This window comes from Triturus cristatus, chromosome 9 (assembly GCF_964204655.1).
Source record: "Triturus cristatus chromosome 9, aTriCri1.1, whole genome shotgun sequence".
NCBI lineage: Eukaryota > Metazoa > Chordata > Amphibia > Caudata > Salamandridae > Triturus > Triturus cristatus.
The window spans coordinates 1121095355-1121112031 of NC_140592.1; the positions used below are offsets into that span (position 1 = coordinate 1121095355).

At 43.0% G+C, this 16677-nt stretch overlaps 1 pseudogene across 1 annotated transcript in view; it reads left to right on the forward strand.

Annotated features, from left to right (window-relative positions):
- The first annotated feature begins 6023 nt into the window (after positions 1 to 6023).
- The window catches only part of LOC146799472 (uncharacterized), a 154420-nt pseudogene continuing 143766 nt past the window's right edge, over positions 6024 to 16677 (forward strand). Inside the window, exons 1-2 of the transcript XR_014969093.1 lie at positions 6024 to 7409; positions 11692 to 11860. The product of XR_014969093.1 is annotated as an uncharacterized LOC146799472 (transcript). The remainder of the gene's footprint in view (positions 7410 to 11691; positions 11861 to 16677) is intronic.

Sequence of the window (16677 nt, forward strand, 5' to 3'; positions counted from 1 at the left end):
ACTACCTCTCACTCCAGAAGGGGGTGCCGTAGGTCCAGACCCAGGTAAAACATTTCCCGACTGCCCCTATGACCCGACTCCGAGCAACACAGGGGAGGCGGGCCGAATAAGTAAAATACTTCATGACTCCTGGGAAGAAATAAGACATCTACCAGCAATTGACACGTTTCTTCAAGCCGCCTCTGAGTTTCTTCGTACTGGAGAGAACTCACGAGCCATTAACGCTATGACTACAAGAAGATCACACCCTGTAAAAATGCACATGTATAGGTTCCTCCTTTGCTGTTTCATAAAACACATACAAGCAGAGGAAAGAAATGTACCAGTTTCACTTTTTGACTTATTAGATTCCGCATCCGACCACACTAGTCTAGAACTTATAAATGATGCACTAGACAGGTTCACCCGTAATGTGACCCGTATTCTGCAAAACTTGCAAACAAATGAAGAGAATAAGAAACTTGAGGAGGAAATTACTGAACCTACTGAAAAAGTCCTACCCGTTCGTTCTTCCGCCCCTAATTCACGAACACCCCCGCCTACATTCCTCCAAGGTCACTCTGAACGGTCATCTCCAGATGAGTTATTTGAAAAAACATCCAATGCATTAGACTACTGGTTAGACCAGGAACCTCCGCTTACACCGGAGGAGGAGGAAATAGCCAGAACTGCGACCCTATGGGTCTCTCAATATAAGATATATGACAATGATCTCATAGCCCAACTTTTTCTAGCATTACCACGCTCACATCAAAGATTAGCAAGTCTCTACATGGTACAACATCTCATCACACTCAATGACACTCATTTTAAACATGATCCGAGACTCGAAGATTTTCTGTCTGACTGCGCTGATAACATGTTCCTCCACAATAGTTCAGTTTTTCTCAACACACTTAGAGATTTTAGACAGAAATACCAGAAAACGACTGAATATAAATCTTTCAATAATACTTGTGGACCAATTAATAGACTTCCTCAAACACGCCAGTTCCCCATGAGAGATGTCCACCCCAGAGCTGACACGAATGGCGCGCTACAACGCGTTTTTATTTATGTACCCTTGACAAAACTTGAGTTACTAAGGATAAAAGAGATGGTTCCCTCCCACTCAAAGGATCCTGCTGGATTCTTTAAAGAATTAGGAGATGTATTAATGATGGGAACATATACTCTTTCTGATATCACAGCAATTCTGAAATTATTGTTGCCATCGGGTAAATATGACAAACTAAGAGAGAAAGATTGGGAAGTAGCAGGTGAACACATTAGATGGACCGAACTTCAGAATGACAAAAATACTAGAGTAGCAGGTCAAGGTATAGGAGACAGACTAAAAGCACTTCCTGGTACTAATTTAAAGGTGCTACCACAGTTACTGACAGTGAAAAAGGAGGACTGGGATACCATTTCCTCCTGCAAACAGAAACATGGTGAAGACATAGGAGATTATTACACCAGACTTGAAAAATGTTTTGCGGTAAATAACGCCCTTACGCCGACAAGCGAAGCTTACTCGCATCTGTTTGTTTCCAAATTAGTAGACAACGCCTTGCCAGCTATTAAGGAAAGAGTACTAAAAGTAGAAAGTACCTGGCAAGCACATACACCACCACAGGTGTTACAAATGCTACAATACCACCAAAATCGCATTAGGGATGAAGAAGAAAATGATAAGAAACGCATGAAAGACACCAAGATGAAAGCGTTAGTAGCCCAAACTGCACCCCAGCGCCAACAGACACCAGGTAGCCAGACAAACGTGAAGAGCACTTGTAATTATTGCAAAAAGACGGGACACTTCGTTAAAGACTGCCCTGTCTTAAAGCACAATTTGGCTACTGATAAGACACAGCCTCGTCCATATCAGCCAAAACAGAATGATTCCAAAGACAGTTCAACAACTTCAGTTCCACCGACAACACAAATGGATTATAGACAGCGACTACACTGAATACTACCCAGATTTTTCATGATGTTGCCCAGGGAGAGAAGATGACAAACTGCCCCTAATCCCCATCCCAGTAGATCAGAAAGGCCCATTTAGAGAGGTCCGACTTCTTGGGGAGGATAGAAAGTTTCTACTAGACACTGGGGCCAGGAAAACAACAATAAGCCATCAAGAGGTCCCAGAGGCTCCTCTCTCGGGTTCAAAAAGTATTTCTCTGGGTTTCTCCGGACAACCTGTGAAAAACGCCACGTCAAAACCACTGCCCTTGCAGGTTGGTCCCCTCACGACAACTACAGATCTTATATTGACAAAATCATGTCCAGAAAATTTGCTTGGTATAAAAACATTGAAAGAATTAGGAGCTGTTATTGTTTGCTCACCTAAAGATGTCAGATTATTTCTACGAGATTTTAAGGGCCACTACCCAAGTAGAGAATTAGACGAGCGTTTGAAAGATTTGCCACACACCCTTTGGGCCACTGATTCCACCACAGTAGGATGTATGGAAATAACACCTCACAAGGTTACACTGAAAGAGGGAGCCCAACTACCACGTATAAGACAATACAAAATTCCACCTCAAGCTGAACAAGCATTAATGTTAATTATTCAGGACCTAATACAGTCAGGTGTGATTCAAAAAACAACTTCGAACATTTGCAATTCCCCTGTTTTACCAGTTCATAAAAAAGTGGAACCAGGAACACCACCTGTCTACAGACTAGTGGTGGATTTGAGAGAGCTCAATAAATGTGTCATTCCACAACACCCTGTGGTCCCAGACATCTCCACTTTACTCACAGCCATAGATGCAGAAGCAACACATTTTTCTGTCATTGACTTAAAAAACGCATTCTTCAGTATACCCATTCACCCAGACAGTCAATACCTTTTCGGCTTCTCCTTACAAGGACGAATTTTCCAATTCACAAGAGCTCCTCAAGGTTTCACCGAAAGTCCAAGTGTATCTAGCCAAGCGCTGAAAAGACAATTGGACACTATTCAAATGCCCACGGATACAGCCATACTACAATATGTTGATGATATCCTCATTACGGCCAGATCTGACGCAGCATGTGCTGAAGCATCACTACTAGTACTAGAATTCCTAGCTGCAAATGGCCATAAAGTTTCCCCTGGTAAGCTCCAATTTTGTTTACAGCAAGTGGCATACTTAGGGCACTTGCTGTCAAAGGAGGGTAGGCAGCTTACACAGGAACGCATACAGCTCATACAACAAATACCACAACCAACAACACAGAAACAAGTTCAAGCTTTTGTTGGTCTCACCTCATATTGTAGACAGTGGATCCCACAATTTGCACTCATTTCTAAACCATTAGTGCAGATGACAACACTCGAAGCTGGCGCTACTCCACAATTACCCTGGACAGATGAACACACGCAAGCTTTTCAGTCTCTTAAAAAGGCTATGTGTCAAGCCCCAGTGTTAGCAACACCTGATTACACCAAAGATTTTACCTTGTTTGTAACAGAAAACTCAGGTACAGCACTATCAGTCCTGACCCAACTTCAAGCAGACAGACATAGACCATGTGGTTATTTTTCAAGTACATTAGATCCAGTAGCACATGCATTACCTGCAGCAGTGGAGAAGTGTGGCTCAATGGTTAGAGCGGCAGACCCTGATGCAGAGGTCTGGCCCGGGACCAGAGTTCAATTCCCCACCTCGGTGGGTCTTGGGCTCAAAATTCCACGGACCTGACAATTCTCGCCTCGGTGCCTATTCCAATCATGGAGTCCCACTCTGCAACTCTGGGCAATAGCTTGCTTAATCTCCACAATGGCCCCCACAACGCTAAGGATGCCTGGCCTCCACCTTAGGGGTGCCCAGGAGTGGACACCTCACAGGGAAAGCCAGGATATGTTCCACAGCGGTATTCGTACAAGTGCCTTGAGACCCTTGCGGGTGAGTAGTGCGCTATACAAGTATCAATTTACATTACATTTACATGTCTAAAATCAGTAGCAGCTACTGCACAAGCTATTAGACAAAGCGATGCTATTGTATTGGGACATCATCTGATAGTCCAGGTCCCACACGCTGTAGAGCTTCTACTAAACAGAACGCAAACAGCATCTGACAATAGCCAGACTCACCGGATATGAGATGACGCTTTTTCAGCCACATATTGAGATTAGACGATGCAACATTTTAAACCCAGCAACACTGTTGCCACTGACCTCTCCTACTGAACAACTTCACGATTGTATTGACATAATTGATTTAGTGACCAAACCCAGACCAGATTTACAAGATACTCCCCTTTCTAAGGCAGAAATGACACTTTTTGTTGATGGTTCTTGCATGAGACTCCCCACTGGAGAACTAGCAGCAGCCTATGCCGTCACAAATGGTTCAAACACCTTGGAAGCACACAAGATAGAGATACTGTCGGCACAAGCAGCCGAACTCATAGCACTAACACGAGCATGTCACTTAGCAAAAGGAAAATCAGTTAACATTTACACTGATTCACAGTACGCTTTCGGGGTTGTACACAACTTCGGCACATTGTGGAAAGAGAGAGGATTCCTCACATCACACGGGTCTAAAATACAGCATGCTACACTCATCACTGCCCTCTTAGAGGCCAGTCAGTTACCAGCAAAAGTTGCAGTATTAAAGTGTAAAGCGCACACAAAAGGAACCAATGAAATATCAAAAGGAAATGATTCCGCAGACAGTGCAGCCAAATTAGCAGCAAACACAGAATTGAATATACTACACCGCCAATACGCAATACGAGACCCCTTTTCTGACATCCAGGATGTCCAAAGTCACACCACACCACAGGAACTGCTAGAATGGAAGGAAAAAGGAGGGGTCCTTACAGATCAGGGTTGGATGACACCTGAAAGAGCAGTATGGTTTCTGCCGGATGCTATGGTACAGGTTATAATAAACACCATACATGGACCAGCGCATCTGGGAGAAAAAGCAATGTTAGACAGCATACAGAACATATGGCACAACAAATATTTGAGAGCTGCAGCCAAACAAAAGGTTAAAACGTGCATGATTTGTAATCAGTTCAACCCAGGTAAGGGCACAAAGGTAGAGCAGAGTGGATTCCAACCCCCTGACCATCCATTTGAAGTTCTCCAAATGGACTATATCCAGATGGAGAGATGTAGAGGTCACAAGTATGTGCTATTTGTAGTATGTGCTCTGACTAGATGGACAGAAGCCTATCCTGTCCCAGATTACACTGCAACGACAACTGCTAAGCAACTAGTAAGAGAATATTTCCCGAGATATGGGTTGCCCCGCGTCATCTACTCAGACAACGGCCAGCCCTTCTCCTCTGAACTCATGAAGCAAGTGTCTCTTCTGTTAGGGTACACTTGGAAATTTCACTGCGTAAGACATCCTCAAGCAGCAGGTCTAGCAGAAAGACACAACCAGACTTTGAAGACAAAATTGGCCAAGATATGTACAGACAAAGGCGTGGACTGGATGGTAGCCTTACCGGTTGCCCTCTTCTACATGCGTATGGTAGCACATTCCAGAACTGGTCTATCTCCGTATGAGGTGGTCTTTGGCAGACCACCAAATATGTGGGGTACGCCAATGCCTAAAAAAATTACTGATGTAGACAGCAGAATATTGACTGATTACCTGGCTTCCTTGATGTCTGCACTCCAATCTTGTCGTTCACAGGTCGCTGCCGCCTTCCCTGACAAAATCGCCCCTGGAGAACACACCATCCGACCCGGCGACTGGGTGATGATAAGAAACTTCGACAGGACCAGTCCTCTTCAGCCCAGGTGGAAGACTCCGAAGCTCGCGCTCCTAACCACGCGGACGATGGTGAAGGTCGAAGGCAGGAAGGGCTGGCTACACGCGAGCCACTGCCGGAAATATTTTGGACAAAGAGACACTGTTGCCGGCGACGCTGCCAACCCTAGTGACATTGTAACAGAACAATCTTTTGTGCCTTTGGAACTAACCCCACAACAAGAATATAAATCAAAGTTGAGGTCTGCCATCCGGACTCTGGCTAATTAAGTCCACTGGGCGCAGGTCCAGTGGTGAAGCGGTTGGAGCATGGGGATGGATTTAAACACCTTGACTAAGTGGGAAAAAGATAGAATGAAACGCAGAAACAAGAACTTTAAGAAATTGCGTAGTGGTTCTATCATATGTTTAATGATATTGTTTTTCTTCATAACCATTATGACGTGTCTTGGTTGGATCCTCCACACTGTTTTTCCTCCAACACCACACACCTCTCTTGCACCCAACAGCACTCAGGAACACACATATCATGACCTACCCCCTCATGAACAAGCCCATAGACTAGCCTTGCAAAACAATACCTTTATACAGATGTTACACTACACTCATCAGGCCAGCAATAGCACAAATTGCTGGATATGTGGCCGCCTCCCACCTCATCAGAAAAAGGGAGGGATGCCTCTTTTCCCCCTTCCATTTTCCTATAATGGGACTTGTGAAGCCTGGTTCGCCCTAATAACAGCTGACGATACCACCCCCACCTCCTGCCCTGATGGAAATAATTCATGCAAGAATGGGTGGCCTTGGGGGAACTTAAACAAGGTACTTAATGCTGCCTGTTACCCAAATAAGGATGGAAGTCCTCAGGCGACAGGAACAGTCCTAGAAAGTGAAGAATACAAGCAAGGGAACATGACCATGTCCTACAAGATGTTAAATACCAAACCTAAAAAGAATGCTGGTCTCCTTCCATCTCGGTCTCACCAGTAAAAGGACACCTGTGCATCCAGAAAAATGGCTCTGTTCCATTAGGACACAGTGACTGTCATACCACTATAAGTTTTGAAGACAGAGGAAAGTCCTCATTTCAAGCATCTCGCCATACTTATTTCGTCTGTGGCCAAACGGCCTATGTGCAGCTGCCCTTGAACTTGGGGGGAACTTGTTATATAGCATTCCTGTTACCCCCTGTCTTTGTGGCCCCATCCACTTACCACCGAGACCTCCTAGTGCCCCATGTCAGACATAAAAGAACGATCGATACCTCCTTGGTTGACCAAACAGAAACCTCATGGGAACAGTATACAGATTTTAACAAAGGGTTCTTCTTCTTTGTTGGCCCTGTACAGAACAGCAAGCTTATACGCAGGTTGACAAGGACCTTAGAGGCTATTGTAAACCAGACGGCATCTGCCCTGGGGAGCTTAACCCAGGAGCAGTCCGCCATACGATTGGTTACTCTCCAAAATCGCCTTGTCCTTGACATCATCCTGGCTGACAGAGGCTGAGCCTGTAAAATTATAGGCTCTAGCTGCTGTATATTTATTCCTGATAATTCCCCATCTGTATACACGGCCATAACAAAATTACACAAGATAGCCGTAAGTTTACATCAAGAACCTGGCACCTGGACGTGGTCTGATTGGTTGTGGAAGATAATATCGTCCTGGGGATGGCAACTGCTGTCAGCAGCAGGTATAATATTCCTGATAATAACTGGATGCTGCCTTTGCATCCAATGTGGTCCTGCCATGTGCGGTCTATGCGCTGCAAACTGCATTCCTAAACCACTTGTCCAGCAGAGAGAAAGGGAAAGAATTATGCTACAAGAATGTATAGATGATCTCATGCAAACTGAGATATAACATAGGTACACTCTGGGGCAAGGAGGGAATGTGGAAATAAAATTGACAATTGTGCCCCATCATTTCCCTGTTTCTGCCTGGTAGCCATTTGCCTCAGACAAACACCCATTTTGTGTGTGACATGCTCTCAGCAACTTGTCTGAAAACTGTCCTTCACATCCCCATTGAATCTTGCACAACCCCCTGCTCCTTGTGATCGAGCCAATTCCAAGAAGCCTGCCTGTGTGCTTTCCCCCAGTTGTGCCAGAGACTCAGCCACATCCTGTCCATTGTTGGTAACTCAGCCTGTCACACCAGCTGCCCTGTGACCACCCCCAACTGAAAGAGGAAGCACGAGGTTAGGCCCTGAAACCACACCAACTAATAGAGGAAGCACAAGGCTGTACACTGTGAACACACATTTCTGTGGTTCTGCCAGTTCCCAGAACCAGCAAGTTAGTTCCTGTTTTACACAAGATGGTTCCTGTTCTTGACTCTAAGCCAGAGATAAACCCCCGAATGAGTAAGGGCCTTCAACTGAAAGAGAACACATTTCCACACATCACATGCCCTCTCACGAGACACTTGACACGCCCCTACCTTGACACATCTGTTGGAAATTACTGCTTGTCACTTCCCTTTTTCTTGTCACTTCTCCTTTCTTCTTTTGCCTATTGACTGAAAACTGTATAAATATTCTGATGTGTGAATAAAACTGCAGACCACTCCTGTACCCGCTTGGTGCTGGAGCTCTCCCCTTAACTCGAGTTACTGGACCCCTTTTTTACTCGAACACCACGGACTCCTCTCTTTGCTTTGACTGAAATTATGATTATTAAGTATAGAAATTCTGAGATGAGGTAATATTGAATTAATTTACCACACACTCCATACATCGTGTTCATAAATCTCAATCATTGTGCACCTTCAAACATTCTGAACATACATAAACTTAATTCGACAAGACCATATTCAAGAAATCAAAAAAATCTTATCATATAAGCCACAAAAACAATGCTGAACAAAGTTGTGCCTATGTTTCACACTTTTTTAAGGAATTAATAGTTCTTATGTCCAAATATCAAGGTCTACGCGTTTCGAGACCCCTTCAATCATGGGGCTCTCATCAGGACCTGTGGACTAAAAACAGAAACACTTTTTCAGTATAGCTAGACGCCAAATTTGTCTCAATGCATTAAAACATCTTAATGACTACTCAAGTTACCTCAGTAAGATGGATAGATCAGCCGATCTAACAACCAGTGAAAATCTGAATATTTTGGAAACAAAATGGATAGTGGGGGAAGAGTCAGCGTTGAGTGTGTGGCAAACTTTAATCTCACATTCAATCCTTTATAATCTTCTATTACTTACATGGTGAATTAGTTTTCCTCCTTTAAATCGAGATGTATCTTTTGTTATTTGCAAACCTGAAGTGAAGTGAGAGAACTTTTTTACTAACACATCTGACGGATATTTAGAAAAGGAGTAATTCCAAATTGCTTAGACCGTGACTTACTTGAAAAAAACGTCGCTTAGAAATCGTTGGTGAAAGGTGATCGTTACGATTTGATTTACCAGCTGTGGAGAATGAATATACACAATCTTTAAGTGTAGTTGTTTGTGATAGCAAACGGGACGTTTTTTTTTTTAAAAAAGAGAGGTATCACGGAAGTGAATTACCTTAGTTCTTTGAATGATAGAAGTTAGGATGGCTAGTCTTCGGTTTTGTTCACATTCTTTGTGGTTGACTAAAAAAGAATTGAGTTCAAAAGTTGTGGTTTTCTCGTCGTTACGTCTTCATGTGAATTTCTCAAATTAGAAATAAATAGAATGGGCATACCTGAGCCTTCTATTAACTGGTAATGTTCTTTTCTAGTACGTCCGGCACACAGTTCCTGCCGACTGTTTTGACGTCGCTTTACGTGGCGGAACTGGTTGGGTTTACGAGAGTTTGTGATTTGAAGGAAATGGAAGAAAGACTTCCTCATGTTTTTAACTTTTTCCAGCCAACAGACTAACTGAATACAGAATTCGAAAATTTACCATATTTATGACCAACTTTAAATGCCAGTTGGGTTTTTTGAACTTTCAGTAATGGATCAAATATAACCAATTAAGGTCGCATGGTTCTGACCTTAAGCCGTGTGACAGTGTAATCACGGGAGTTGTAGTTTTAAGAAAAAACTTTCCGGACTCGATCATTATAGCCATGGAATTTCTAAATTATTTATTTAGTATCTACTGTCGAATTGGTGAGGAATGCAAATTCAATTGATTCGTGGAAATAATTGAAAACAAAAAAACGTTATTGACACCAGTATAAGAAAACACCTCGTTGGTTGAACGGGATTAGTTGGATTGTGTTATAAAGGAACTACACTTGTTAAAGCTGTCACAATATATAAAGTTCCGAAAGCTCATTTAGCCCATTGGTAGCTGTGTTGAACTTAACTATCAACATAGCTTCTCTTCTTGACAATTTTAGTTCAAGGTCACCTCCTCTATCATCTTGATCGACTTTTGAGATCACTGTCCATTTAAGGTCTTTAATTGAGTGGTTATTGGTTTTACAATGATTGACCAATGGTGCTGTTTGGACATTTTTGTTGATCCATGATTTATGTTGAGACACTCTTATTCGAATCTCCTGATTCGTTTTACCTATGTACAAAAGGTTGCAGGGACAACAGAACCCTTTCTTCTGTGGAATCGCAGCAAATACAGGTACCACATTTATGGTGGCCCCGTACTGGTGGGAGAATCATTCCAAAATAAAAATTCCATTCTTAGACATGGAGGTATACCCAGCTGAAAATGGACTGGTGACCAGCTTATTTAAAAAGCCAACTGATTGCAATAAGGCGTTACATTTCACAAGTAATCACCCTAGGAATTTAAAAGAGAATTTTCCCTATGGGCAATTCCTACGAGTGAGATGCAATTGTTTCTTCAAAGATGAATATATGGCACATGCTACAAAACTACTTGAAAACCTGAAAAAAAGAGGTTACCCGAAAAAACTACTAAAAAGGGCGATGAAAAGAGCATGGTGGACCCCAAGAGAAGTCTTACTTGAAAAGAATGAAAAACCACCACTAGAAAGGATCGTCTGTGTCTCTACATTTTGTCCAAATTCAAACACCTTGAAAAAAGTCATTAATCAAAACTGGCATTTGATAAAGAACCTAGATCATTCATTAAGGCTAAATCCACTCTTTGCTTTTAAAAAAGATCGCAACATAGCCAATCAAATAGTGCGAGCAGCAATGCCAAAAATAAAACAAAATACCTTACGAGACTATGTTGGACTCCCACCAGTACGGGGCCACCATAAATGTGGTACCTGTATTTGCTGCGATTCCACAGAAGAAGGGGCTCTGTTTGAACACAATTCCATTTATTGAAAACATTAATTTTTTACTAATTGTAAAAGTAAGTTTGGCATCTATGGGATACATTGTCCCTGCAACCTTTTGTACATAGGTAAAACGAATCAGGAGATTTGAATAAGAGTGTCTCAACATAAATCACGGATCAACAAAAATGTCCAAACAGCACCATTGGTCAATCATTGGAGAACCAATAACCACTCAATTAAAGACCTTAAATGGACAGTGATCTCAAAAGTCGAACAAGATGAGAGAGGAGGTGACCTTGAACTAAAATTGTCAAGAAGAGAAGCTATGTTGATAGTTAAGTTCAACACAGCTACCAATGGGCTAAATGAGCTTTCAGAACTTTATAAATTGTGACAGCTTTAACAAGTGTCGTTCCTTTATAACACAATCCAACTAATCCTGTTCAACCAACAAGGTGTTTTCTTATACTGGTGTCAATAAAGTTTTTTTGTTTTCAATTACTTCCACGAATCAATTGAATTTGCATTCCTCACCAATTCGACAGTAGATACTAAATAAATAATTTAGTAATTCCATGGCTATAATGATCGAGTCCGGAAAGTTTTTTCTTAAAACTACAACTCCCGTGATTACACTGTCACACGGCTTAAGGTCAGAACCATGCAACCTTAATTGGTTATATTTGATCCATTACTGAAAGTTCAAAAAACCCAACTGGTATTTAAAGTTGGTCATAAATATGGTAAATTTTCGAATTCTGTATTCAGTTAGTCTGTTGGCTGGAAAAAGTTAAAAACATGAGGAAGTCTTTCTTCCATTTACTTCAAATCACAAACTCTCGTAAACCCAACCAGTTCCAAAAGCGATGTCAAAACAGTCGGCAGGAACTGTGTGCCGGACGTACCAGAAAAGAACATTACCAGATAACGGAAGGCTCCAGGTATGCCCATTCCATTTATTTCTAATTTGAGCAATTCACATGAAGTCATAACGACGAGAAAACCACAACTTTTGAACTCAATTCTTTTTTATTCAACCACAAAGATTGTGAACAAAACCGAAGACTAGCTATCCTAACTTCTATCGTTCAAAGAACTAAGGTAATTCACTTCCGTGATACCTCTCTTTTTTTTTAAGAAGTTCCGTTTGCTATCACAAACAACTACACTTAAAGATTGTGTATATACATTCTCCACAGCTGGTAAATCAAATCGTAACGATCACCTTTCACCAACGATTTCCAAGCGACGGTTTTTTCAAGTAAGTCACTGTCTAAGCAATTTGGAATTACTCCTTTTCTAAATATCCGTCAGATGTGTTAGCAAAAAAGTTCTCTCGCTTCACTTCAGGTTTGCAAATAACAAAAGATACATCTCGATTTAAAGGAGGAAAACTAATTCACCATGTAAGTAACAGAAGATTATAAAGGATAGAATGTGAGATTAAAGTTTGCCACACACTCAACGCTGACTCTTCCCCCACTATCCGTTTCGTTTCCAAAATATTCAGATTTCCACTGGTTGTTAGATCGGCTGATCTATCCATCTTACTGAGGTAACTTAAGTAGTCATTAAGATGTTTTAATGCATTAAGACGAATTGGGCGTCTAGCTATACTGCAAAAGTGTTTCTGTTTTTAGTCCACAGGTCCTGATGAGAGCCCCATGATTGAAGGGGTCTCGAAACGCGTAGACCTTGATATTTGGCCATAAGAACTATTAATTCCTTAAAAAAGTGTGAAACATAGGCACAACTTTGTTCAGCATTGTTTCTGTGGCTTATATGATAAGAATTTTTTGATTTCTTGAATATGGTCTTGTCGAATTAAGTTTATGTATGTTCAGAATGTTTGAAGGTGCACAATGATTGAGATGTATGAACAGGATGTATGGAGTGAATAAATGAATGTCGTGATATGAAATTTACTATAGGATGATGCATTAAGAGACTGTTGAGATTTTGATTAATTTCGAAAATGTAAGGCGTAAAAATAAAATTTAAATAAAAAAGTTTTCATTATTAATTCGACAAAAGAAAGGTCTAAGGTTCATTTTGTTTTACTCGAGATGTCCTCTCATAATTGAATTTGAGCACAAAGAGTAGTTGCAGTAAGGGGATGATGGCTCATAGTTACAGGAACAGAAGATGGGGGTTGCTGGCTGAAAGTCCTAGGGCCATATGGAGTTCTCGGTGGAACACTGCTAAATGGTCTGTTCTGTAACATGTTGGGAAGTGAATTACAATAGGTTAAAACCCCCTGGTTGTATAGGCATTCATGTCTCTCTTTGCAACCTAGTGGCGGGGGCCTAAGGAGGTGCGGTTCCGTCAGTACCTGTACCTTTCCCCTTAAATCTGTTATTTACACCCTCGAGAAGTTAATAACTTCCCATAATTCTTTTATCTTTGCACTCTTCCTCTCAGCATCTGTCAGCTGAGGAGTAGTGGTTGTATCCACATCTGGGTCGTTAGTGGCCTGGGTACTAGGGGCCAAGGAAAGAAAATGATTGGCATATACTATTGTGGATTCTAGGGGGACTGGTAAATTAGACTGGGTGCTTGGTTTAGTTCCTATATGGCCCACTTGCTCTGTTTCTTTGGGGTTGGTGGTTGAAGGGGGCGGAGGTTTGGAGTTACTGTCCATTTTGTTAAATAGAGGGCCTACTTGAGCCTTTTCGGTTTAGCACCAAGGGCCTCATTTATGGGGTTTTGATATATGACAGCACAGCAAGTCACTTTGCTGTGTTGCCCTAAGTCAAGGTAAAGTGGCAGGAATGCTCCTTGTTTATCTAATATGGTGCATTCATGGCCTTTTTCCCAGCACTGACACTGTTTCTACAGATTAGCACCAATGCAGGCACCCTTTCACCAAGGTGAAGGGTGCCTACCATGTCAGCAGAATTGTTTTTGTGCAGGATGGCGCACATTCCTGCACAAAAACAATCCTTAGAGGCGTTTTCCTCTTTCTATGTGTGCTGCATTTGAAAAGAGAAATAAAGTCATTGCTACTCATTAGGCCTCACCTCGGAAGGTGTATGGTTTAAGCGCAAGTTTACAAGCGCTTGTAAATCTTGGAAGCGTCAAAATCCATGAGAGTTGCCTGGGAACACCCACTGCACCCCCATGGAACGCCTCCCGAGTGTGGAGTAAGGCAATGCAGCGATTTGCGCTGCCTTGCTTACTTCATGTCTATGAGGCCTTTCAAAGCTACACAAAGAGGCTTTGCGTGATACGATTTCAAGGTCTGTGCCGCCGGAGAGTCACAAAAAGTGACACTCCTGCGGCGCAAGTGGCTGGTAAAAGCGACCACAAGTCTCCTGCAAGCCGCAGGGAGTTTAACATGCTCCACTTCTTCAGTGACACTGTCTCTATCTTGCAGGGTGCAGTTCCGTGAGGAACGATCTGGAGCTTTTTATTAGTAGGTTCACCCGACTGCTTTGCAGAACACTTTCGTTTTCCCATTTCAAAAAGCTGATTTCGGAGACCTCTCTTGTATTAGTGTAGTGCCCAAGGTGAAAAACAATAAAAACACAAGCAGTGAGTAAACTGGGACAAGCAGCTGGTATCAGGGGTACACAATAAAAAAGCGCATAGCGCAGTACAAGGTGTACCAGTATGAAAATGTCACTCAAAACTTAACTTAAAAAGCCCTGCCTGGAATAAAAACAACAATAAGATAACATAGATTTACTGCTGGGCTTTCACCCTGAAATAACAAGCTACAAGCTGGACAACAAATAAAGATCTGTCTGGAAGGACTCACAGAAGGATAGCACGAGGCCCACGGCTGGCTTTAAAAGTTAATGGCCCCCCTTGCGCAAGAACCGGAAAAAATAATTACGGGGCGGATTTACAATACCCTTGTGCCACTTTTGCGTCATTTTTAACATGGGAAAAATGACATAAAGGTGGCGCAAGGGTTCTTGTAAATCCACGTTTTTATCCACTCACCAGGCCCTGCAGGAATCGGAAGACACCGGCAAGGGGGAGCACAAGCCTCGTTGAGCACGTGGTCAAGGAAGCACGCGGATGCAACGTGCAGCCTCCCAGAGCCATCTCAGAGAGGGAGAAGTAGAATGTCCTTTTACGACAGCACAGCCAACGCGGTTTAAATGTCCTATGTGTAACCTTCTGGGCCCAATGTCTCCCCCCACTTGCCGTGAAGTAAGAACATAGGACTCTCCCGGCAAACAATCAGAAGTCAAGAGGGCGCTATATAGGGCAAGTCAGTGACAAGCAGCGGGCCACCTGGATCTGCTGCAACATGTAGGCCCCGACGAGTGCTGATCCCGTGCCGTGGGACGTCCGTAGGCATTATACAGTGCAAGTGGCCAGCAGTTGGCGATGGAAATTGTCCACCTCCTGTGCCCCTGGACCTGCAGGGACATGTAGTCCCCAACGAGTGCTGCTCAGTCACTCCACTGGAAATCTGGGTTCCGTGACTCGAAATGCAGGACGCCTCCTTAAATGATCATCCACCCTGAAGAATAGTGGTTGATATTTGACACTTGTGACCACAGATAATAAAGGTTCCCCGTCATCATGCTCTAAGAATCACTCAAATGCTTGGAACCCACAGTTAGGTACCACACATCTCTGGTTGAGAACAGAATGTCGGATCCAGGTGGGACCTGTTGCTGTACATCGCTGAAATGCCGTCTCATTCATGTCCTAGATTCTCTATGGTTCTCAAGTGACGAATCGCTGTACGGAGCAGCTGGGTATGTGTGGCCCCTGATAGAGCCTTCTCGGATATAGCTGTTGCAGAATTGATGGGGTTCTCACTCTTAATATGGACCCTTAGTGGTATTCATGAACGTTTTCCATAACAGCCCTATTAAAAGCAGCTTTATCAAATAATTCTTTACTGATCCTGAGACTGGCATGAACCACAGGCCGCGGTGCCAAATGCGTCCACTCCTGAAACCTCATAAGGCAACCGAGCATCTCCCATCATAGCCGTTGAGGGCATCATCCACTCCTGACATGATATCATTGTCTAGACTCTGATAGTGGGTTTTGGAGTTACAATAATGTACACACATGCACACATCGATGTTCTGAAAGATTCCTGCCTCCTGTGTTTAGAGCTGCCTGGCAAGACCTCCGTAGCGTCAGAGGAGGCATCCCCATGGCAGCGCCTCTGAAGCATTGAACGTTTGTCAGTGGCTGCTATGTCTCATACAGCCACTTAGCAAACCTTTTTGTTTTACGAAAACAAACTCCAAAAGCAGAAGTTTGTTTTTGGGAAACAAAAAACGAATGACTCTGACAATCTCTCTCCAGTGGTGCATGGCTCATTTTGGGTTTTTTTCTCCAGTAGGGACTGACAGGCTATTCTTAGCAGGCACCGACAGGAAAAGAGCCACCCAGACAAGTTCCCTAAATAGGGAGGAGAGTGCTAGGAACTGACATTTACAGCCCGAAGACTAAGGGTGACGGTGAAAGGGGTTTCCAAAATAAATAGTGTGGGGAACTGTCACTTTGGTGAACATGATACCCACAACATGTGTAGAGGAGCAACCCGACTGCCAGACTCTAAATGAGGCCATCAGTTACCTGTGAATCACGAACATGTAGAAGATTGGAATCAAGCGTTTAGTTCTTCCTGTGTGTATCAGCAGTCAGCAATATGTCCCACAGCACATTGATTTTTGCCAGGTTTGTTCCCCTGCAGGGAAGCAGGATCCCGTGCAGTGCTTAATTTGTAAAACACAGGGCCGGCTTTAGCGCTGGTGGCGCCCAGTGCGACAATGCTTGT